The sequence below is a fragment of the Lissotriton vulgaris genome, unplaced genomic scaffold (assembly GCF_964263255.1).
Source record: "Lissotriton vulgaris unplaced genomic scaffold, aLisVul1.2 SCAFFOLD_1717, whole genome shotgun sequence".
NCBI classification, from domain to species: Eukaryota; Metazoa; Chordata; class Amphibia; order Caudata; family Salamandridae; genus Lissotriton; species Lissotriton vulgaris.
In genome coordinates, this window is record NW_028250036.1 from 476873 (window position 1) to 500609 (window position 23737).

At 47.6% G+C, this 23737-nt stretch overlaps 1 long non-coding RNA gene across 1 annotated transcript in view; it reads left to right on the top strand.

Moving 5' to 3' along the window:
• LOC147663415 (uncharacterized) overlaps positions 1 to 22541 on the top strand; it is a 94467-nt gene extending 71926 nt beyond the window's left edge. The window contains exon 3 of the long non-coding RNA XR_015305318.1: positions 21822 to 22541. This is a non-coding gene — a long non-coding RNA (uncharacterized LOC147663415). The remainder of the gene's footprint in view (positions 1 to 21821) is intronic.
• Positions 22542 to 23737: the final 1196 nt, after the last annotated feature.

A 23737-nucleotide genomic window follows, 5' to 3' on the forward strand; every position in this document is an offset into this window, starting at 1 on the left:
TAAACAAGAAAACAAGGAAGAGGGGAACAGAACTCTACATAGCAAATAACCAAGTCTTCAGACCCTTCCTAAAAGCTAACAGATTGGATGTGGAACGTAAGGACAATGGTAGGGAGTTCCATAACTGAGGGGCCAGAAATCTGAAGGATCGCCCTCCCAGGCGTGCCCTCTTTATGCGGGGAACTACAGCAAATGCTAGAGACTCCGATCTTAAGGATCGAGTCGGCCGATAAAATTCCAGCCTCTTCTGTAGGTATTTTGCACCTGTAGCGTGCAGTGCTTTATGGGCTAATGTCAAGGCCTTGAACATTATCCTCTTCCGTATAGGGAGCCAATGGAGGGATTGCAGCAAGTTAGAGGCACTGGCTCGGCGGTGCAGGCCGAATATAGCTCGCGCTGCAGCATTCTGAGTCACCTGCATGCGCTGTAAAAGGTATTCTGGGAGACCCAGATATAGAATGTTGGCATAATCCAATCTGGATCCGATGAGAGCCTGAACAGTGTCAAATAATAGGTCTACTTTTTTTACCTCTAATAATTTTAAAAGATGCCCGTTGGTCATACCTGTGGGTTTTTTAATATTGAGTATTTCTTATTATTATCGGTTCTAATTGGTTATGATTTTGTAATTTTGTTTAAACAAAAGGGATAGGATAGGAAAGTTGCAGGGGAGTTGTTATTTGTATTCCCCAGTCCTGAAAGAGATTATGTTCTTGCATAATAAGGCTGGCGGCAGTAGAAGATGTCCAAATTACTAATGTTGATTTGCGATTATTATTCTTGATGTGTGGAATTCAATTGATTCTATGTCAGTACATTTAATTTTCTTTAATGAGGGTACTGCATTACACAATTTTAATATGTTCCCACGAGTCATGATATCATTATTACCCCTAGATTTATATTCCGGCGTAGAAATTACCTGTACCACTCCTTCTTTTTGATCTGGGTTATTTAATTTAATTTGTTGCAGGCTATTTTCACCTTGAGCATGCTCAGTTAACCTTCCATTATGATTATTAACAGTTTGAGACCATGATTGTCGATGTTTATGTAATTGCTTCATTTCGGTTCCCAGATCTTGTGGTAATTTAATATCCTTCCAGGTTTTTAACAAATCTCTATTCATTTCATCCCCTCTGGTACTCTCACTCTTTGCTCTATTTGTTTCCAATTGTGATGGCTTATTTTCCACCTGTTTATTACATTCCTCCACTTGCAGCATTTCTAAGGACTGAATTTTCCCATACTCTATCATTTTTATACTATCAGCTTGCTTGTTTAGGCATTTATTTTTCATAACTGCTTGTACCTCCGATAGATCTTTATTAAATACAGGGTAAAAGGGTTTTGCTGGAGACATTTGTTTAACCTCACCTTCACAATATGATATTTGGTCATGGTTGTTTCCAGTGTTCAATCTCACTATATCTGATGCATTTGTATTTTTCATACTTTAAGAAGCTTTATTTCTTGCTTTCCATTGTTTTTTCCTCTGACTTTTTGATGGTTAAACTTCCGGAGCTGCGTCTGTCATTGTTGATTGTGTCAAGCATAGGTTTATCACTTCTTGATCTTTTGTTTTATCATCTATTTTATCTTTAACTACAACAGTATTGTTTTTACATTTTATTGTATCTTTAGAGGGGCAGTCGATCTTGATGGATTGAATTCCCACATTAGGAAAATTCCCTTTTGCATCGTCAATTATTGTTTTTAAAATATCCGGAATGGTAGCCAGTTTGTTAATTAGTGGGGGCACAACTACACTCTACATATGTAGATATTGGCTGAGATTGTGCCCTTACTATTAGATGATTTTGTGTTGTTATCTTCTGCTCAGTTTCGGCAACAGAGGATGCCGTAGCACTCAAGAGATCTATTTGGACCTCCTTTTTGTTGGACTTATATGTTAAAGCTTCCAGAGTTAATTGCGAGGTTTTGAAGAATAAATCCCAAATTGCTCCTGCGTTCCCACTTCCTGGTACCTGAGTACCTGGGCTATGGTGTTGCCCATTTATGAATGATAGGTCCTTATAGTCCTCTTTTTGTGGTCCTTGAAAATTATGTCCCTCGTCACAAGAATTAATGAATTGTGGACTACTATTCAAAACGTCTTTTTGATACGGAGTACTCCAACGCTGCAGAGTTTCTGGGTTGCTGTTGTATTCGTCCTTATTAATTTGAGATCCGTTATTTTGATTACATTTCGGCTGGTCCTGTTTTTTAACTGAATTTATTTTAGACAGAGTAAGATCCGATTTCAGTGGGGTATTGGCTTCCCTTATGATTTTCACCCCACCATTTAGTTCATTTGGAGCTTCTTGCTCTCGTTGATTCATTTGTCCCAAATTAGATAGTTCCCCTATCCCGTTAGCTGTTCTGATTTTTACTTGCACTTCTATTGGCATTGAATGCCTAGTTGGTAGTAATTGCTGAGTATCTCCCATTGTTAGATTTGTGCATTTTGCGTCCTCTTGTTGTGAACGACCAGTAAGTGGAATAGTTAACATCTCTAGGTCCGTTATTTGACCCCAATGGTTGACTTGGTCCTTAGTTGAATTTGACATTCGTTCGACTTCAGCTTCAGACTCAGGGTGGCCTGGTTCACTTACTCCTTGCTTAGGGGATATAATATTTTTTCTACTCAGTGGTTTAATCGGAGTTTAAAGATCACATGGGTTAGTTAGCAATGTTAGCATAGCACCAGTTGGATCTTTCATAAAATCAAACTTTGACGTCGACTTTCCCAGTTTCCCAAATGTATGGACCTTAGATGATTTAAAGGACTGTATGTCACCTGCCTGTTTTATTTTAAACATATCTAATATTAGTGTTTGTTGTATTTTTCTTTTCCTTTTGATAGGAGGGAAAGGTGGCCGCTGTTTTCCTGACCTCATAATACACCCTCTAAGGTGAAGAAGTCTTGCTTCTTTCAGAGAATCAAACGGGCCAGTGACAAGACCAAACGGTACTTTGATAGAAGAAAAGCACCTCCAAACGAAAACACCCCAAAGCACACCTCATTACAGAATCCGCCGGTGCTGCTGGTTACTTATTTAATTAACTAATTAATTAATTGATTGATTAATATCTGGCTCCCGGTAGGGCTGTGGTCTAGGCATGCAGAGTAATTCAGGGGTCGAGGGGTGCTTCAACAGGGTCAAAGTCTATTGTCACTTTCCCCTTTGTATAATTTCGCAGATTTTGTATTACAGAGTTATTACAGACTCCAATGGCTCAGCGACTTAAGGACCGATCAACCTTAACTACTCGCCACACGCCACACACCTCTTGCCACTTGTCACTCACCACTCACTGTTCATTGCTTGTTCATTGCTATTCATCGCTGTCATGAGTACAAGGGAGAATGCTGGCAATCGTTCAGGAGCAAGAGCGGAATCCACAGCCAGTCCCTCTACAGACGGCAGATGTAGGCACTTCCCTCCACTCCTCTGCTCAGCTCTGCTCTGCTCAATGATTGGTGTATAGGTAAAATCAGGCGGCAATTCCCTGAGTTCTGAGGAATGATTGAAGCGTGCGATGTCGGACCATAGATGCGCCCATTCCTCATCGGAAATAGGACGGTGAATTAATTCTTCCCACTTAAACATATACCGGGGGCGCGGGGAAAGCACTATTTTAAGAAAGAAGCTATAGATAAATGAGATCAGCCCTTTCATGTTAGCAGTCTTGGTGAGAAAGGCCTCAAATTTTGTGAGAGGTCGAGTAGCAGCCTCCCGTATCTGAGGTGTGAGGGCCCAGTGCATCAATTAGATATACTGATATCTTTCAGTGTGCTTCAATTCAAAGTCCCTTTGACATTGAGCAAAAGTAAGGGGATCAAAATTGTGGAACAAATGTATTAGAGATAAGCAGCCTCCCCTTCTCCAGGCATCAAAGGGTCCCTCATGTTGGGCCGGGGGGAAAGCTGGATTGAAATGGATTGGAGTGAATGGGGATGGAAAAGGAGTCCACCTGTCGTCGCCTGAAATTGAGTCCCATACTTTAAGAGTGGTGCGTGTGGGGCAGCTAAGGTCACCCTGGCAGCCGCCTAGAAGAGAAGGGAGGCTCCAGCTATTTCCCTATGGCACTCTCGTCTTTGGAGACTGCTTAGCCTGGCTGATATTTTCAGGGATAATTGTAAGAATTTCGAATTTAAATTGAGCCCCCTTGTCTACTTCCTCTCCCAGGGCCGTCCGTCTGCGGTGTGTCCCTCCACCATCAGTGCCCTCCATCTCTTCCAGTTTTGATCACAATTCCTGTGTCGACCAACCTCTCGTTAGTATGAATACGCCGCCACCACGGGTGTGGTGGGGGGCGTTTTTTTCTTTTTTCTTTGTTCCTTGTTAGATTCATAATTACTTATCCCATGTTAGGATGAGTTTGTCCACGCTTTTTGGCTATTCCGCATACAACACCTCGGTGGAGCAACCTGGAGAAATTACCGTTACAGAAGGCCGTTGAGTTTTCTTTAGACCTATCTGCTGGCTTAGCAAAGTTGCATGATCTTCTTTTTTTTCTTTTTTATCTCTCTCTCTCAGCTCTGGGGCACTTAGAAGCTGTATCTTTCATTTGGCTTATCTAATAAGAGGGGGAGCTGTTTATATTGATCAATGCACTTTGTCCACCTGTTATAATTCTGTTGAGGCTTTCTTATCCCCTGCGTGGGACCAAGTGAGGATGTCATTTTTGCCTGTGGACTGTGAAAAAAAAAATGATTAAACACATTTTTTTATTTTTTTATTTGTTTATTCAAAGTTGCACAGTCATTACATTACAGCGGCATAAGCAATGAGAACTATAGAAGATCATGCAAAATCAGGATTTTACACTGCAATGAAGGGTTCATAGGATATGACCATTTTCTAGTTTTAACCCCCCAGTTATCCCCCCCTTTCAACCATTAAACGAAACCAATACAAACAAAACTCAGTGCTGTAAGTAAAATGGAAGCAGATCAGCGTGCGTAATCATTACATATCCAGTCTTTGCAGTCAACATTGCCATTATATCCGGACATGTGGCACAGTTCAATACAGCGAGCGAGAGGACACACAATTACTCGTCCAGGCAAATATAGAGACACTCACACGCAGAAGTGCACATAGTGTTCGGAAACATAATCACCACTGAAAGATTTCAGTTACAAAATCCTATACGACAAACATCAGACAGGGCCTCCCCACGTAGCCAAAGTCCCAGATATTACATCTACTCATCTAGGAACATCGTCTCTCACCTCAGAGGGAGATTGCTCAGAGCTGGGGGTGTTTACTCTAGCACTTGTCCAGTGTAGGAACGGTTCCCAAATGTCCCTGGGTCGGGAAGCGGAGGGCATGAGCTCCCAATAATTATCTAGTTGAGTGTGGCCATAAGTTACGTCTGCTAACCATGCATCGAATGTAGGCAATGCCCTACGACCCCAGTGTACCGCCACCTGTCTTCTAGCATAAAGAAGGAGTAAGGCATGAAGTTTACGATTATTAGGTGCAGTATCAATTACATATCCCAACAGGCCAAGAGCCTGGGAAGGGTCATCTGCTCTAAAAGGTATCTGATTAATAGCAGAAAAATGGCGGACCAATAATCAGCAAGCACAGGGCAGCTCCAGGCGACATGTAAGAAAGAAGCCTGTTTGGTGCCGCATTTCCAAAAGCTAGAGTCATCTTTCAGTCACATACGATGCATAGACACTGGTGTGCGGTAAAATCTGTGTAAAAACTTGAAATGAATTTGCCGGAGCCTATAGTTAGGTGATAGTTCAGTGAGTTGTTTACAGCAAAAGGACCACTGATCATCTGTTAAAGGCTCCTCAAGTTCAAGTTCAAGGGATTTATATAGCGCACTACTCACCCAGAGGGTCTCAAGGCGCTTGGGGAAGGGTGTTCAATTTTTGTCGAATAGCCAGGTTTTAAGTTCTTTTCTGAAGGAGATGTGGTTTTGAGTAAGGCGGAGGTAAGTGGGGAGTGAGTTCCAGGTCTTGGCCGCCAGGAAGGAGAAGGATCTGCTACCCATGGTGGATTTTCGGATGTGCGGGACTGCGGCGAGGGCTTGATTGGACAATTTAAGTTGGCGGGTGGGTGTGTAGAAGGACAATCGAGTGTTGAGGCATTCGGGTCCTAGTTTGTAGAGGGCCTTGTGTGCGAGGGTGAGAAGACGGAATGTAATTCTCTTGTTGACGGGAAGCCAGTGGAGGTCTTTTAGGTGTCCGGTAATGTGATCTTGGCGAGGGATGTCCAATATGAGTCTCGCTGATGCGTTTTGGATGCGTTGGAGTTTTTTCTGTAGTTTTGCTGTGATTCCGGCGTATAGTGTGTTACCATAATCCAGTCGACTCGTGACCAGTGCGTGGGTGACAGTCTTTCTTGTTTCGAGGGGGATCCAGCGGAAGATCTTTTTGAGAATACGAAGTACGTTGAAGCAGGAGGATGAGACTGCGTTGACTTGTCTGGCCATCCAGAGAGAGGAGTCTAGGATGAAGCCCAGGTTGCGTGCGTGGTTAGTGGGTGTGGGTGCTGTGCCCAGAGCAGAAGGCCACCAAGAGTCGTCCCAGGCAGAGGGGGAGGATCCTAGGATGAGCACCTCCGTTTTGTCTGAGTTGAGTTTAAGGCGGCTGTGTTTCATCCATTCGGCTACTTCTTTCATGCCTTCGTGAAGATTGGTTTTGGCGGTGTTGGGGTCTTTGGTGAGGGAAAGGATTAACTGGGTGTCGTCGGCGTAGGAGATGATGTTAAGGTTGTGTTGACGCGCGATGGAGGCGAGTGGACTCATGTAAACGTTGAAGAGGGTGGGACTGAGTGATGATCCTTGTGGTACTCCACAGATGACTTCAGTGGCCTCTGAGTTGAATGGGGGAAGTCGGACTCTTTGAGTTCTCCCGGCGAGGAATGAGATGATCCAGTCCAAGGCTTTTCCTTGTATGCCGATGTTGCTGAGGCGTTGTATAAGGGTGCTGTGGCAGACTGTGTCGAAGGCGGCGGAGAGGTCGAGTAGGATGAGGGCCACTGTTTCTCTGTTGTCCAGTAGCGTTCGGATGTCGTCTGTAGCTGCGATGAGGGCGGTTTCGGTGCTGTGTTTGGCTCGGAAGCCGGACTGTGAGGGGTCGAGGGAGTTGTTGGCTTCAAGGAAGGCGGCGAGTTGGCTGTTGACGGCTTTCTCGATGACTTTGGCGGGGAAGGGGAGGAGGGATATGGGTCGGTAGTTTTTAAGTTCGGAGGGGTCTGCTGTGGGTTTCTTCAAGAGGGCGCTGAGTTCGGCGTGTTTCCAGCTATCTGGGAAGGTGGCAGAGTTGAACGAGCAGTTGATGACATCACGGAGATGGGGTGCGATGATGGAGTCAGCTTTGTTGAAGATGTGGTGGGGGCAGGGGTCTGTTGGCGAGCCAGAGTGGATTGAGTTCATTAGGCGGATGGTGTCTTCGGTGGTGATTGGGTTACAGGTGCTGAGGTTGTTAGTTGGCGGTGTAGGATCTGAGGGGGGTGGGGAGGGTTGTTCGCCGGGAGTATTCTCGAAGCTGTTGTGAATGTCTGCAATTTTGTTGTAGAAGAAGGAGGATAACGCATCGCAGAGGTCTTGGGAGGGAGTGATGTCGTTAGATGCTGCGGCGGGGTTGGTGAATTCTTTGACGATGTTGAAAAGTTCCTTGCTGTTGTGGGCGTTGTTGTCGAGACGATCCTTGAAAGCTGATTTCTTGGTGGATCGAATCAGTTGGTGGTGTTTGCGGGTGGCCGCCTTGAGGGTGGCCATGTTGTCGGTGGTTGGGTTTTTTCTCCATGTTTTCTCTAGGGTGCGGCATAGCTTCTCAGATTTTTTAAGGTCATCATTGAACCAGGGGGCCTTTTTGCTGCCTGAATTGATCTGGTGCTTTTTCAGGGGTGCTAATTCGTCAGCGCTGTGGGTGATCCATTTCTTGAGGTTGGTGGCCGCTTGGTTTGGGTCCAATGAGAGGGTGGGAGGGTTTTGGTTGAGTGATGTGAGGAGTTGGTCGGAGGTGATTTTGTTCCAGTTTCTTCGAGGAATAGGTTGTGGGCGGTTGTGGGTCAAGGTGGTTTTGAAGCTGAAGTGAACACAGCTGTGGTCCGTCCATGGAGGGCTGTGGTGCGGTCGAAGGAAATGTGCTTGCTGGAGGTGAAGATAGGGTCGAGCGTGTGTCCGGCTACATGGGTGGGAGTGTCCACAAGTTGTTTGAGTCCGAGATTGGACAGGTTGTCCAGAAGGGAGTTGGTGTTGCTGTTGTGTTTGTTTTCAAGGTGATGTCATCGCTGAATTGAGTACGGGGTCCTGGAGGCCTGTAGATGAAGGTGCCTCTAAGTGTGGTCCTAGGGTCGGTGTGGATCTGGAAGTGGAGATGTTCGGCGGTGGCAAGATTATCGTCGGTGCTGGTTGTGATTTTGATGGTGTTCCTATGGACGATGGCGATGCCTCCTCCTGTTTGTTTGGTGCGGTCTTTTCGGGTGATCTTGTAAGCGTCCGGGATGGCTATAGCGATGTCGGGTGCTGATGATGTGTTCATCCAAGTTTCTGTAAGGAAGGAGATGTCCGGTGACGCAGTGTTGAGTAGGTCCCAGAGTTCAGTGGTGTGTCTATGGATCGAGCGGGTGTTTAGCAGGATGCACTTCAGGTGGTTAGAGTCGGAGCTATGTTTGGAGGAAGTGGATTTGGAGAGGGTCCTGAAGCAGGTGAACTTGCAGGTGTGACAGGGGAATGGACCGTGGGTACGTCCTGGGGTGGCTTCGCAGCATTGTGGTGTGAGCTCTCCAACCCCAATGCCGGAAACAACAACACCACCCCTTCGCAAGACCTCTGCAACTCCCTCGCCTCCTACTTCCACAACAAGATCGCGGACATACACAACAGCTTCAGCACTCAACCAACGCACACCACGACCGAACCACCGCCCCCCACCACCATCCTCCGCGCTTGGACCCCGATCAGCACTGAAGACACCATCCGCACGATGAACTCCATCCACTCCGGATCTCCGACCGACCATTGGCCTCACCACATCTTCAACAAGGCCGACGCTGTCATCGCACCCCACCTGCGGGACATCATCAACACCTCCTTCAACACCGCTACCTTCCCGGAGAGCTGAAAGCACGCCGAACTCAGCGCCCTACTAAAGAAGCCATCAGCCAACCCCACGGACCTCAAGAACTACCGTCCCATCTCGCTGCTCCCGTTCCCCGCAAAAGTCATCGAGAAGACCGTCAACAAGCAACTGGCCACCTTCCTCGAGTCGAACGGATCCCTCGACCTCTCGCAGTCTGGCTTCCGGGCCAACCACAGCACCGAGACCGCACTGATCGCAGCAACTGATGACATCCGAGCCCTGCTCGACAACGGAGAAACAGCGGCCCTCATCCTCCTAGACCTCTCCGCGGCCTTCGACACTGTCTGCCACCGCACCCTAGTACAGCGCCTCAGCAACGTCGGAATCCAGGAGAAGGCACTGGAATGGATCACCTCCTTCCTCGCCGGAAGGACACAGAGAGTTCGCCTCCCACCCTTCAGATCAGAAGCCACCGAAGTCATCTGCGGCGTTCCTCAAGGCTCCTCGCTGAGCCCAACCCTCTTCAACGTCTACATGAATCCCCTCGCAGCCATCGCACGCCAGCACAACCTCAACATCATCTCCTACGCTGACTCTCTCCCTCACCAACGACCCCTCCACCGCCAGAGCCAACCTACACGAAGGGATGAAAGAGGTAGCCGAATGGATGAAGAACAGCCGCCTGAAACTGAACTCAAACAAGACGAAAGTCCTCATCCTGGGATCCTCACCCTCCGCCTGGGACGACTCCTGGTGGCCTCCCGCCCTAGGCAGCACACCCAAACCAACAGACCATGCACGCAACCTGGGCTTCATCTTGGACTCCTCCGTCTCCATGACCAGACAAGTCAACGCCGTCTCCTCGTCGTGCTTCAACATCCTTCGCATGCTGCGCAAGATCTTCCGGTGGATCCCCACCGAGACCAGGAAGACGGTCACCCAGGCCCTTGTCACCAGCCGACTGGACTACGGCAACTCCCTCTACGCCGGAACCACCGCCAAACTCCAGAAGAGACTCCAGCGGATCCAGAACGCCTCAGCTCGACTCATCCTGGACATCCCCCGTCGCAGCCACATCTCCGGACACCTGAAAGACCTGCACTGGCTCCCGGTCAACAAGAGAATCACCTTCCGCCTCCTCACCCACGCACACAAAGCCCTGCACAACCAAGGCCCAGGATACCTCAACAGCCGCCTCAACTTCTACGCTCCCAATCGCCAGCTTCGATCGACCGGCCACGCCCTCGCCGCCGTCCCCCGCATCCGAAGAGCCACCACAGGGGGACGGTCGTTCTCCTACCTCGCCGCCAAGACTTGGAACTCCCTCCCGACCCACCTCCGCCTGACCCAGGACCACCTCGCCTTCAGGAAACAGCTCAAGACCTGGCTGTTCGAGCAGTAGCGGTTCCCCCCCCCCCCCTCTAGCGCCTTGAGACCCTCCGGGTGAGTAGCGCGCTATACAAATGCTTTGATTGATTGATTGATTGATTGCGTCCGGGGTTGAGGGCGAGGAGAGTTGCGGCATCATATGTGAATCTAGTGGGCTGGGCATGGCGGGGGCCAGGGGGTCTGGCGCTGGGCGCGGTCCAGGCGCGGACGGGCGTAGACGGGCTTACCTTTGGCGCACCTTCGGCGCGTGGACGCTGCACGTAGGTTCATCTGTCTTATATATGGAGAGTGGAGGGGGCGGAGCGTGGGAGGGGCAGCTGGGAGGCGGGAGCGGGGAGGAGACACGGGGTCCAGGTAAACAAACTAATAAAATGGAGTAGGGTATCTCGCAACAAAGCAGGGGCACAGTCGCCGATTATTAAAACACTTTTCAGAGCCAAGCGCTATTTAATAAAGCACAATGCAGGGCCAATGAGCAGCGCAAATAAATAAATATGTAAAAACGATACCAGGCACTGCGATATCGCTGAAGCGCTCGAGTAGATGAATTTTGCAGCAGAGCGTCAGCAAAAGCGTCTCGGGACAGGCAGGGAGCGAGGGGGAGCGACCTCTGATGAGCTGCTTCAGACAGTCACAGAGGCAGTGGGGGACGGGGCTGCAGAACAAAACTAGTGTGTGAGAGGGGCAGCTGGGAGGCGGGAGCGGGGAGGAGACACGGGGTCCAGGTAAACAAACTAACAAAATGGAGTAGGGTATCTCACAACAAAGCAGGGGCACAGTCGCCGATTATTAAAACACTTTTCAGAGCCAAGCGCTATTTAATAAAGCACAATGCAGGGCCAATGAGCAGCGCAAATAAATAAATATGTAAAAACGATACCAGGCGCTGCGATATCGCCGAAGCGCTCGAGTGGGTGAATTCTGCAGCAGAGCGTCAGCAAAAGCGTCTCGGGACAGGCAGGGAGCGAGGGGGAGCGACCTCTGATGAGCTGCTTCAGACGGCTTCAGACGGTCCTCCAGTTCCGCATTCCATGCCTGCATGGATGTTGGTACCATAATAGGGGAGTGCTCCTGCATACTGTTGTACAATCTAGAGACCAGTTTTTTGGGGGATGCCCTAGCGAGCACGCTTTGGCGCGCTTGCAATTGTGGAGGTTCTTCAGGAAACTACCCCCAGAGCGCCCTGCAGGACAGTTTCAGCTTATGGTAGGTAAAAATATAATTGAAAGTCAGGGGCTCGTCGTCGCCACCCGGTTGGGGGTCCTGAAACGCGCCATTCGTGTATAAATCAGAAAAGGTACGCAATGGTGCGCCACGTATAGAGACATCCCCTCCACTGACAGCCAAGCAGGGCAACATAGGGTTGCATCTCAACGGGATAGCTGGTGCAGACAGGAGCGGAAGCCGAGCTCTCTTCTGGAGTTCTCGCCACACCCACCTAAGCATATTGGCTGTATCTATGTCCAGGGAGGGTCGTGGTGTTTTGCTATATAAGGCTACATTCAGTGGTAGCGGGGCCACAGAGTCTGATTCCACTGCAACATGAGGCTGGTACGGCATAGGATATACCCAAAAATGAACAAATAGAGCCTGCGTACACAATGCGTAAAGCTGCATGTCAGGAGCGCCCAATCCCCCCTGTCGGAGTGGTAGTGTCAGGAGTGCCCACGATACTCTGGCCTGACCTCCAGCCCACACCAGTGATAATAAGGAAGATCACAGACAGGTGTGAAAGTGTTTTGTTAATGGGATTGGGATATTCGCAAAGAGGTAGAGGAACTTTGGCAATACCACCATTTTTGCCAATGCGATCCTCCCGACCAAGGACAGAAGGAGTGTGTTCCAAATAGCCACTTTGGTTTCCAGCCAATGCACCGCTTTACCAAAGTTAAGGGCCCATATGTCCTGTATGTTACGGCTAATCCAAATGCCTAAATATTTAACAGAATCCGCTTCCCAGCGTAGGGGGTAGTCGGACTTCACTTCAGGGATAGTGTCTGTAAGCGGGAATGCAACAGATTTAGAACAATTGATTGATACACCTGCCAGACCTTCAAATTTTACAAATTCGCGAAGTAGAGGATTATGGTTTACAGTGGGGTTTGAGACATACAGAGGGACATCATATGCGTACACAGATATCAATAGACTACGGGAACTAAAACTTATGCATCTCGCCGTGTGGTGTTGTCTGATTCTTGCAGAAAGAGGCTCCATGGCAATGGCGAAAAGCAACGGAGACAGGGGGCAGCCCTGTCTCGTACCACGTGAGATGTCAAAGGGCTCGGATAGTAAACCGTTCACTTGTACCCTAGCTGTAGGGGAAGTGTACAAGAGTTGTATTAAATTAATGAATAGTGGGCTGAATCCCATCCTGCTGAGGATTCTGAATAAATAAGGCCATTCTAGCGAGTCGAAGGCTTTTGTAGCGTCTAAAAACACGACCGTTGCTTGTACAGTTGGATGAAGGTAGTGCAACACCAAGAATATAGTTCTTAAGTTATGGGAGGTTGCGCGCCCCGGCATGAAGCCTGATTGGTCTGGCAGGGCCACCATCGGTAGCAACGGCTGCAGTCTGTCAGCAATTATTTTCGCGTAGATTTTCACATCCACGTTGATGAGGGAAAGAGGCCTATAAGAATCTAACGACTGGCTGTCTTTATCTGGTTTTAAAAGCGTTATTATTAGGGCTTCGCGCATGGACTTAGGCAAAATTCCAGTTTCAAGGGCCTCAGCGAACACTGCGTGCAGCCGCGCGCCAGTTCCTCTGCATAAGTCTTATAAAAAGCTGTCCTGAGACCATCAGGGCTGGGGGCCTTATTTAACGGCATACTCTTAATCACCTTGGCTATATCTTGCGCTGTGATTGGGACGTCCATGTATTGGCGGTGTGCGTTGTTAAACCATACCAAGGCTATCGTGTCTAAATATGTATCGAGGGATTCTGGAGTCTCATTCTGTCTGGTTTTATATAGGTTAGAGTCAGCGAAAGTGTGAAGAACTGCTTCCTGACCTACCACCATCTCCCCATCTGGGTCCCTAATGGAGTGTATGTATGTGGATTGTGGTCTGGTGGAGATGAGGTGAGCCAGGGTCCTGCTAGGTCTATCACCTTCCCCGTACCTACGGCTTCTGCTTGTTTGCCCAGGAACTTTACCTCCCGTTGTGCCTCCTCGTTAAAGTCTAGGAGTTTAGCCTTCATTTGAACGGCTAACTCAGGCGTGGGATTATCGCAGAAACGGGATTCCACCGCCCTCAGTTCCCCTTCAATCTTGCTTAGTGTATTTCTAATGGCTCGCAGCACCCCTGCCCTACATGCAATACACTGCCCCCTGATTACCACTTTGAATGCATCCCACAGCACAGACTCCGTTGATACTGAGCCCGCGTTCGTTTCAAAGTATTGGACTATGTCTGCTCTTATTTTTTCGGTAAATGCTGTGTCTAACAATGAGTGTGGTGGTAAGCGCCGGGTTAAGGCCCGAGTGGGAGCATCTGGTATTCTGATTTCCAGTAGGCATGGAGCATGATCAGAGAGCGATCTAGCCTGATTACACACCCACACTGTCCATGCAGCCACATCGGGCGACACCAGCCAGTAATCTAGCCTTGACCAGGCAGCATGGTGACTCGAAATACAGGTGCCCTCCCTCACGTTCGGGTGTCTACACCTCCATATGTCAAGCAATGAACCTTCTTGGAGAATGTCTAACAATGCCTGCCTGGCATGTGGGTGCAGCGGTCTAGATGCTCCCTTGCGATCCAGATCATCGTTCAGTACAACATTAAAGTCTCCACCCCAAACGACTGTTGAGCAATCCATCAATGCAATTTGCGCCCATACAGATCTGAAGAATTCTGGGTCATCAACATTCGGACCATACATCGCTACCAACACCAATGGCTTTCCCAGTAGGGTGCCGTAGATCACAACAAATCTGCCCTCAGGGTCACAGTGCACAGTATGTTCCTTCCAGTCTAGTCCTCTACGTATAAGGATAGCCACCCCACAGGCATAATTAGAGTAGATGGCAGAATAAATCGAACCCCATCTGGAGTGTTTTAGTCTGGGGGATGGAGTGGAGTTAATGTGCGTTTCTTGCAAAAAGCAAATGTCTATCTTGTGTCTTATAAGATATCCATGCATCAATCTCCCTTTTTTGCCATCTCTAAGTCCGCGGATATTCCAAGTTAACACCCCTGTTAATTCCATTGCAATGTTGATGCTGCATTACCACTATACAGTAATTGTCTAGTTGCATGTCCAAGACTAATGATCACACCGCACAATCGAGAATAATACTCAGCACTTGCCAAACAACCCAACAGCCCCGTCCCCCCTCCACCCACAGCAACCCTCCAATCAGGTTGTGTCATAGCCCCCCTAAATTACGCATAGCGCAAACACATTGAAATGTAAGGCAGCATTGTTTTTAAACTTTGTGTCACTTGATTATTATTGTTTTTAGAAATTATTGTCACAGACTTAATTGTGTTGTGATTTCACTTACCGGACTACAGCCGTGCATGCAGCGGAGCCAGCGCTGACGTTACACGCACACTCCCCCTGCGGAGGCCACGCCCCTTTCAGGCCACACCCCCTCGTCCCACAACCCCAGAGTAGTATAAAATATGTGCAATCCTCGGTCGCGCAGCGGGCGAGCGCAGCGGGCGCGACGTTTGCGCGCCGAAGGCGCGCCTAAGGCAAGCCCGTCTGCGCCCGTCCGCGACCGGCCGGGACTAGGGGCTATACCCCCTATAGGCCTTAATCCATCTGCGCCGATACTTATCCAGTATACACGGAGCGAGCTACTAGCCCTCAACACGGATGTTAGATCTCACCGTTGCAATCAAACCGGCCCCGGACTATCGTATGGACCTTTCTCCTGTCTCGCCTGTCGCTGGTCGAGTATGGGCCAACCCCCAACTGACCTCTGCACAAACTCTACCAAAAATCAGCTAGAATTGAAATGCCTATACCTTAATGCCAGATCCTTACCTAAACATGCCCTAGAAATCTGGGACATGCTGACATCCAGGACCCCGGACCTAGTTTTTATTACCGAAACATGGCTATCGGACTCTAATACCCCAGACCTCGCTAATGCCCTTCCCCCAGAATACAAAATAGTTACACAAAACAGACAAGGCAAGAAAAAAGGAGGCGGAGTCGCCGTGATCTTTAGAGACCATCTGACATGCTTTGCGGAAAACACAATTGTGTACCCTGAACATGAGATATTACTATTCAAAATTTTATCCCACGGCCTCATCATTCTTGCTGGCGCAGTTGTTTACAACCCTCCAGGGCAACAAGCCAGTGTAAGCGCCAAATTATTGAACCAACTGCTACCACTATGTTTAAAACAGGAAAATTACATGGTCGTCGGTGACTTCAATGTTCATTACGATAAAACAGACGCCCCCGGATCCGCCCAGTTGAAATACGATGTGGAAATCCTACAACTCAAACAGTGGGTCGAGGGCCCCACGCACTTAGCCGGGCACACCCTTGATCTTCTATTTACTAATATTGATTCAACCACCATAAAAGAAATCCTCCCTCTGTCCTGGTCCGACCACTCCTTACTACTCTTTTCATTTAAACTTCCTGGCAAACCCCTGAAGTTTAGATCCACCCCTCCCGTCACCAATAGAGCCTGGAGACTAATTGATGACTCTAACTTTCAAACCCACTTCCTTGAGACAGATGTCACAATACTGGAAGACCCCTCTATCAGTAACAACGTCATTCTTTTAGATTCTGGAATTCGCCAAACGCTAGACAAACTAGCCCCTATGCGGAAATCAAGAAAAAAAACGACTATAACGGCGAAATGGTATACCCCTCTCCTAAAGAGCCTCAAAAAGGAATGTCAAAAAGACGAGCACCGATGGAGACAAACTAAAGACTCGGAAACTAGAGCTGCCTATGTCACCAAACGAAATCAATACTTTTTGTCCATTAGAGACGCAAAAAAAAGCATACTTCACTCAACGAATTCATGAGAACCACAATTCCGCTAAAGAATTGTTCAAAATAGTGAAGGAGTTCAGCAACCCGTCCAGCACCTCACAAACCCTCACCCCATCAACAGAGGCCTGTGAACGCATCAGCACCTTCTTTGTCGATAAAATTAACAAAATCTACACTACCTTCACCCCTCTAAGCACTCCCACCGTTCCTGACAATCCTGAAAAGCTCACCCCAATAACAGACAAAGGCAACAACCAACCAGACTCAGGCAACACACCTTGCCTAACTTGCTTCCAACCATTCTCTGAAGATGAAGTATCAGCAGTTCTGAAAACAGTTAAATCCGGCTCTCCTGCATACCCCTGTCCCCATTTCGTGTTCTCCAAAATTTTACCAACACTCTGCCCTTTTATCACCAAACTCTTCAATAAATCGCTCACCACCGCAACTTTTCCAGAAGCCTGGAAACACGCATCCGTGACTCCCCTTTTGAAAAAAGCCAGATCGGACATCTCCAACCCGGAGAACTATAGGCCAATTTCTCAGCTCCCGTATCTCTCCAAAGCTTTGGAGAAACTGGTCAATATACAACTATCCCGATATCTGGAAAACAATTCACTCCTAGACCCCTCACAGACCGGCATCAGAACCAATAATAGCACAGAGGCAACGCTGCTGGCAGTATCGGACAGTATCAGATGCACCACTGATCAAGGTGGATCGGTGGCTCTGATACTGCTTGACCTGTCAGCGGCGTTTGACACTGTATCCCACGACTGTCTACTAAACACTCTGTTGAGTAAAGGAGTGCAATCCTCAGCACTAAACTGGATTAGATCGTTTCTTAGCAACCGTACCCAGGCAGTGCACGTGGGCCAGTTTCATTCGAAACCCTGTCCCATCAGCCGTGGGGTCCCACAAGGGGCCTCGCTGAGCCCCACTCTTTTCAATGTCTATGTTTCATCTCTGGCTGACATTGGTAGAAAGTGGGGCATCGGCATATGTTCCTATGCCGACGACACACAGCTGATGGTGACAATGGATGAAAGGTCGGAGACAACAAAGAAAAAGCTACACAGCTGTCTCACCGAAATGGCATCATGGATGCATAACCATTGCTTAAAATTAAATGCCGGCAAATTGGAGATACTACTGTTTGGAGGAGCAAAACTGACATGGAACGCCACATGGTGGCCACCCCATTGGGATCAGCCCCTACTCCAAAACAACACGCCAGAAATTTAGGTATCATCATGGACGACGCACTGTCCATGAAGGACCACAATACATCACTCTGGGGTAAGGGCTTTGCAATACTCAAACTTCTGGCAAAAATCTTTCCCTGGATACCCCTGGATTGTCGACGCACAGTCACCCAAGCCCTCTTGGTCAGCCGCCTTGATTACGGCAACGCACTTTTCGAAGGAATGAACGAACAACTTTTCTCCCGCCTACAGGTTTTACAAAATCAGGCGGCCAAGCTGGTCTGCAATAAAGGCAAGCGAGACTCAGCATCCGCTTGCCTCCGGAAACTTCACTGGCTACCGATGCGCCAGAGGGCCACCTTCAAAATACTCTGTCATGCACACAGAGCTCTTTACAAAACTGGCCCTACCATCCTCCAAGGGAAAATTGATTTTTACGTCCCCAACAGGAACCTAAGATCGAATCACCTAGCCCTGGCTAAACCTAAACGCATCCATAAGACAAGAATGGGTGGATGTGCCTTCTCATACCTGGCAGCCAAAAGGTGGAATGAGTTACCTGTAGACCTCAGACATACCATTAACTACCTTCAATTCCGGCAAAAATTAAAAACTCACCTCTTCACAAAAAACTAAATCCCCCAGCAAAGCCATCAGCAGTCTAACTCGTTTCATAGCGCTGTGATATCCCACGGGATGAGTGTTGCGCTTTATAAATACTGGAAATAAAAAAAATAAAATAAAAGTTACAAACATTGGGAATCACCCCTGGAGGGCGTGGTATCCTGAGCATACACCCCTGTTTGCACAGGGTGGCTGTGCATTTCAGCCTAGGTTGCTAGCCACCGATCTTAATAACAACAAATTTATGTGGCAGCCAACGCACAGGGTGCTCCACGGAGATCAGCACAAGAGCCCAGCAATCTCAAGGGCACAAAAGAGCAACAACTGCAAACCAACAATGTTCCATAGTATGATACTCGTACAGTGAACCAACATAATCCTGTAACGGAAGTAAGAGCTCTCTATTTAAGTACAGAGGGTTTTAAAACGAGACTAGTAGAATCAATCATTGTCACTTAGGCGACCAACTTCATCCCCCAGCTGTGCATGTTTCCTCTTTGGCCTGGTACTGCAAACATGTTTTGCGAATTTCAATGCAGACTTAGCGTCCGTAAAGTAATGAGTAGTACCATCATGCACCACTCGCAGTTTAGCTGGGTACAAAAGGGAGTACTTTATGTCGGCCTGCATTAAGAGCTTCTTAGCTGGGAGGAATTCCTTTCTGGACGCCTGCACCAGTGGGGTGAAATCTGGGTAAAACGAGATGGCATTGCCCCTATGCGTTATTTTACCCTTCTCCCTTGCAAGACGCAGTATCAGATCCCTGTCCTGATAATTAAGTAGCTTGGCAAGGATCAGTCTCGGCGGTGCGCCCACAGGTGGTTTCTGACCCAGCGCCCTATGGGCACGCTCCACTGTGAAGACCTGAGACAAGTGTGGATCGAATAGTTCGTGCAATAGGACCGTGACAAAGGACTCCATCCTGTCAATGGCGGTGGACTCCGGAATACAAGTTATGCGCACGTTTCATCTACGGGAACGCGCCTCTAAGTCATCAGCCTTGGCGCGCAAAAGTTCAACCTCTTTCTCCAGATTAGTGATATGCTGTTTGAACTCCTGCTGGAATTCGCAGCATTCCGTGTGTCTGTTTTCGAGACAGTCCAGGCGTGTTTCGTGTGTTCCGACCAGCGTTTTAACCGATTCAAGCTGAGACGTCATGTTGTCGAGTTTAGTGTCAATACTTCTAAGACTGGAACGCACCTCCAGCATTAGTGCCTTAATATCAATGTCTTGTTCAGTATCAGGTGCATTAAGCTCTGTATTGTCGCAAACCTGGTCATTTTGTCTAGCTTGACGTTTCTGCTCAAATCTGATCTTAGGTTGTTTCGGGTCGCCCTTGCCCATTGTTATTAATATAATAGGGACCCGGCCAGGAAGTAGTAAGTATGTAGGGGGTGATGCAGGCAAACGTGTGGCCGAGACTGTGGGCGCTATCAAACCCCAGTCCTCCAATGTGCAGGACCAATGTTCACTTCCCGAGAGCCTTTGTAATGGGCCAGGTATGGGAAATTCTGCCAGCAGCTCACTATAAATCGCCGACCCCCCAGGAGGTCAATACTCGCCAGCTAGGGCCACCTCGCGGTCGTTACCAGGCGAGATCAGCTGGCCAAGCGTCAGGTGCAATGCATCGCGCAGGCCCGGCACCAACGATGAGCAAATGATCCAGATCCAAAAGGGTGTTCACCGCAACCCCCAGATGCGGCGAAAGCAATACTTTCGGCAGTTGAAGGCGGCGGGGACCACCTACCGTCTCTCCTGCCTGCGTCAACTGATCGAAGGATTATTCCGGGGTTCTCACCAGCACAATTATCGCACAGCACTCCCTCCGCCACTCGGGTCAGGTTCCCAAGCACTCACATCGGAAAGCGCGCAAAATGGCGATGTGTCTCTGTTTAGCCCAATGATACGGCCACGTTGGTATAAGGTCAGCTCAATCTCTGTAGAGGCAGTGCTACAAATCCTCCCCGCATGACCACTTTATGGTCATCCTGAGCGCGGATGTCTGGAGCCCGCCGGTCAAAATAATCAGATCTTCCCTCCGCTTTCCAGAGGGCGGTTCTCCAGGCCTCGCGAAGGTCAGGCAAACAGCACACACCACGGCCACAGCTTCACACCCCCTCACGGAGATATGGTCGTCCGTTTATGCACGCGCCCAGCACACATCAGGCGGAGTGGCTCGCTCACCTACACGATGTCAGGGTCCCGAGTGTATATCTCCGGTCTGCACAAATGGGCCTACCAGGCACCGGGCCATAGTGTGACGCGTCCCCCAAGCAGGGCTCCGTCTCAGGCAGGCTCCGCACCTGCAGCACACCGGCAGATCTTTCAAGGCCAATAACTTAATGTTGGTTCGCACCCGGAACGGCAAATTTTCACCTCAGCCGCCCCTCGCTCTCAGCAACCTCTGTGTCAGGATAGATGCGTGAACTTCGCATCCCAGGCAGGATTATGAACAAGATTAATAGCGCAGCCGGCGGAGCTCGCTTAGAAAGCGGCCATGTCGCTGCTCGGCCAGCCACGCCCCCCCCCCCCCCGATTAAACACATTTTTGACAAAAATCAGGCAGCAGGCCAAGGCTCCTCTGTGCCCCTCTGTGCTCCTCGGTGCCCTGCAGCAGCCACCACACGAGCAGCACCAGCAGCGGCTATTCCTGCCCCCACAGCAGATCCGTAGAACTTAAAGCGCCTTCGGGAGCGGAAACCTGTCACAAAACAATTCCGTGCAGGCGTCTCAAGCTCCGCCACGCTTGCTCATCAACTCCTCCTCGGCTCGGCCCCTCAGCTCTAACCGATATGCTCTGCACTCAACGCCGAATCACAGGCCAACAACGACTGTGAACACCAACAGAGGGAAGAATTGTGTGTTTCTCCCAGTTATTAAAAAAAAACAGCATAAGTCTTAGCTGCTTCTGCTGCACCCAGAGTCTTATGCGACTTTTCAGTCTAATTTTTCTGTCTGGAAAAAGATTGTGTCCTGGTTTTCTGCACCCAGTAAATCCAGGTGCAGAAAAACCTAACAACTGATAATCAGGTGGAATAAAATGAACACATGAAAGTACGCCTTAATTTCATTGCCCTTGATTCATACTCTGGACCATAGTTGAGGGATAGGTCTAGGCATAGTCCTTGCAGCACACAATAGATTTGCGTGCGGCAGAGGCCAGAACTCAAAAGTCAGGATACCAGATACAAGTAGCAGGTAACTCAGGGCAGGGGGAAATGCCTGTTGTCCGTGGAGGAATCATTCCCTTCCCAGAAATCTGCATTACAAATTAATTAATAGTATATATTTTTTAAATATCTGTTTGGTGCCGGTCCATATGACTTTAATATCTGCCTTTGGGATTCTATGTTGCAATTCCATAGGGTACATGTATCCTTTTGTGTGCTTAATAAAATGTTGAAAATTCTACAAATCCTCCCTCCTACATCCAAGTACTCTCATGCTACCATTCTACACTCTGCTCTGTCTGAAAAACAGCTCAACATTTTCAAAATTCTGCATTGATTTGGTTTGTTAGTTATATTTTTGGAAATGTACATGTATTAACTATTTAATTTTAATACTATAGGTGATTGAAATTATGGACGAAGAAAGCAAGATTTAGCACTAAGCAACTGAATGTCAGTTCCATTTGAAGGATTGTTTTGAAAAACTGAAGGACATCCAGCATTATACGTTTAAACAATTTCCAAAAATCTAAGTGTGGCGAGGAAAGTACTATACCTGTAAGTGAAGTCACTAATTTTGCATTTCATTAACCCAGAGCAAAGCCATATCTGTGCACACACCCTCAGAAATAATGTAGGAAGACCACTTCAGCATCCTCATCTAAAATATTATCAGAAAGACAAATTACCTAAGCATGACAGAAGAACGTTCATCTAAAGCATCATGTAATTCGAGAGAGGAAACACACACTGCATAAAAGAAAGTAACAACTAAAGGTTTCTTCTGGATACCATCAAAGAAAAGACGCTGAAAGAAGACTACGAAGCTGACACGTTAACAACCAAAAGATTGGAAAATCACCTTTGTTCAACAACCGTTTTTAGCCAGTTACTCAAGTTTGAGAGTTATCGGGATATAACACCTCGACCCACTCTGCTCACTCTTGCGAAAACCTTAAATATTCACCACTTTATTGTGTTCATGACCATCTCAGATTGTTTCATTTTTATTGTGTACTGTTCTGTAGTTCTATGTAAATCGCCTCAACATTATCTGTTGTGCAGGAGTGATATGTAAAACTGTTAAATATAAAAATGGATTAAAGGATCACCATTGCGCTATAGCTAATGTAAATAAATCCTCGTCTTCAGAACTACAAACCTTAACCTTACACCAAACATAGAAAGAGTAGAAGGAACTGATGGTCTGCGACTAATGATCCACAATAGTACTCTGCACGTTCTAACACCCTCAGTTACTGCCATTACATCAGTGCAAAAAGGTACGTATCAGTTTAATCATTAAATATCAGACTAACACTTTATTACTGCATTGCTAAGAACCTATACAAATAGATTTGAGAAAAACTTCAGTCACAAATGAAGTTGCTGCCGGAGAGGCTATTACTTAAAGACTATTATCTGCTAGAAAAATTTCAACAGGTGTTACAGGGCTGGTTCCTGACATTTTTTGCTGAATTCAAGTGTTGAGAAAATTACACACACTGTCTTTTAGAGATAAGTGCTGAACATTATCTAAACAAGCCCGACTCTTAAAGCGAGGCAAAATAACTGTTGGGGAAAAAAGTTACCTGTGCCAAATAAGATACAGCCATAAATCTTATCTCACAGAATTTGACAGAATGCACACAGGGGGAAACCACTCTCACTCTGTGGAAAAACCTTACCAGTGCCCTGAATGCAAAAAAAGTTTCAACCAAAAATCTTATTTCACTGAACATATGAGAATCCACTCTGGGGAAAACCCTTATCAGTGCTCTGAATGCCAGGAACGGTTTTGTAACAAACAAAGTCTTTCTCGTCATCTAATAATCCACTCTGGCAAAAAACCTTACCAGTGCTCTGAATGCCAGAAATGTTTCATGTACAAAAACAGTCTCATTCAGCATAGAGGAACCCACACTGGGGAAAAACCTTATCAGTGCTCTGAATGCCAGAAATGTTTCCGTTTAAAAAGTAGTCTCACAAAGCACATAAGTACCCACACTGGGGAAAAACCTTATCAGTGCTCTGAATGCCCAAAACATTTCAACCGTAAATCACTTCTAACTGCACATTTGAGATTCCACACTGGGGAAAAACCTTATCAGTGCTCTGAATGCCAGGAAAGGTTTTATAACAAACAAAGTCTTTCTCGACATGCAATAATCCATTCTGTGGAACAACCTTATCAGTGCTCTGAATGCCAGAAATGTTTCTGTATACAAAGTAGTCTCAATCGGCACATAAGAATCCACACTGGGGAAAACCGTTATCAGTGCACTGAATGCCACAAATCTTTCAGTCAAAAAAGCTG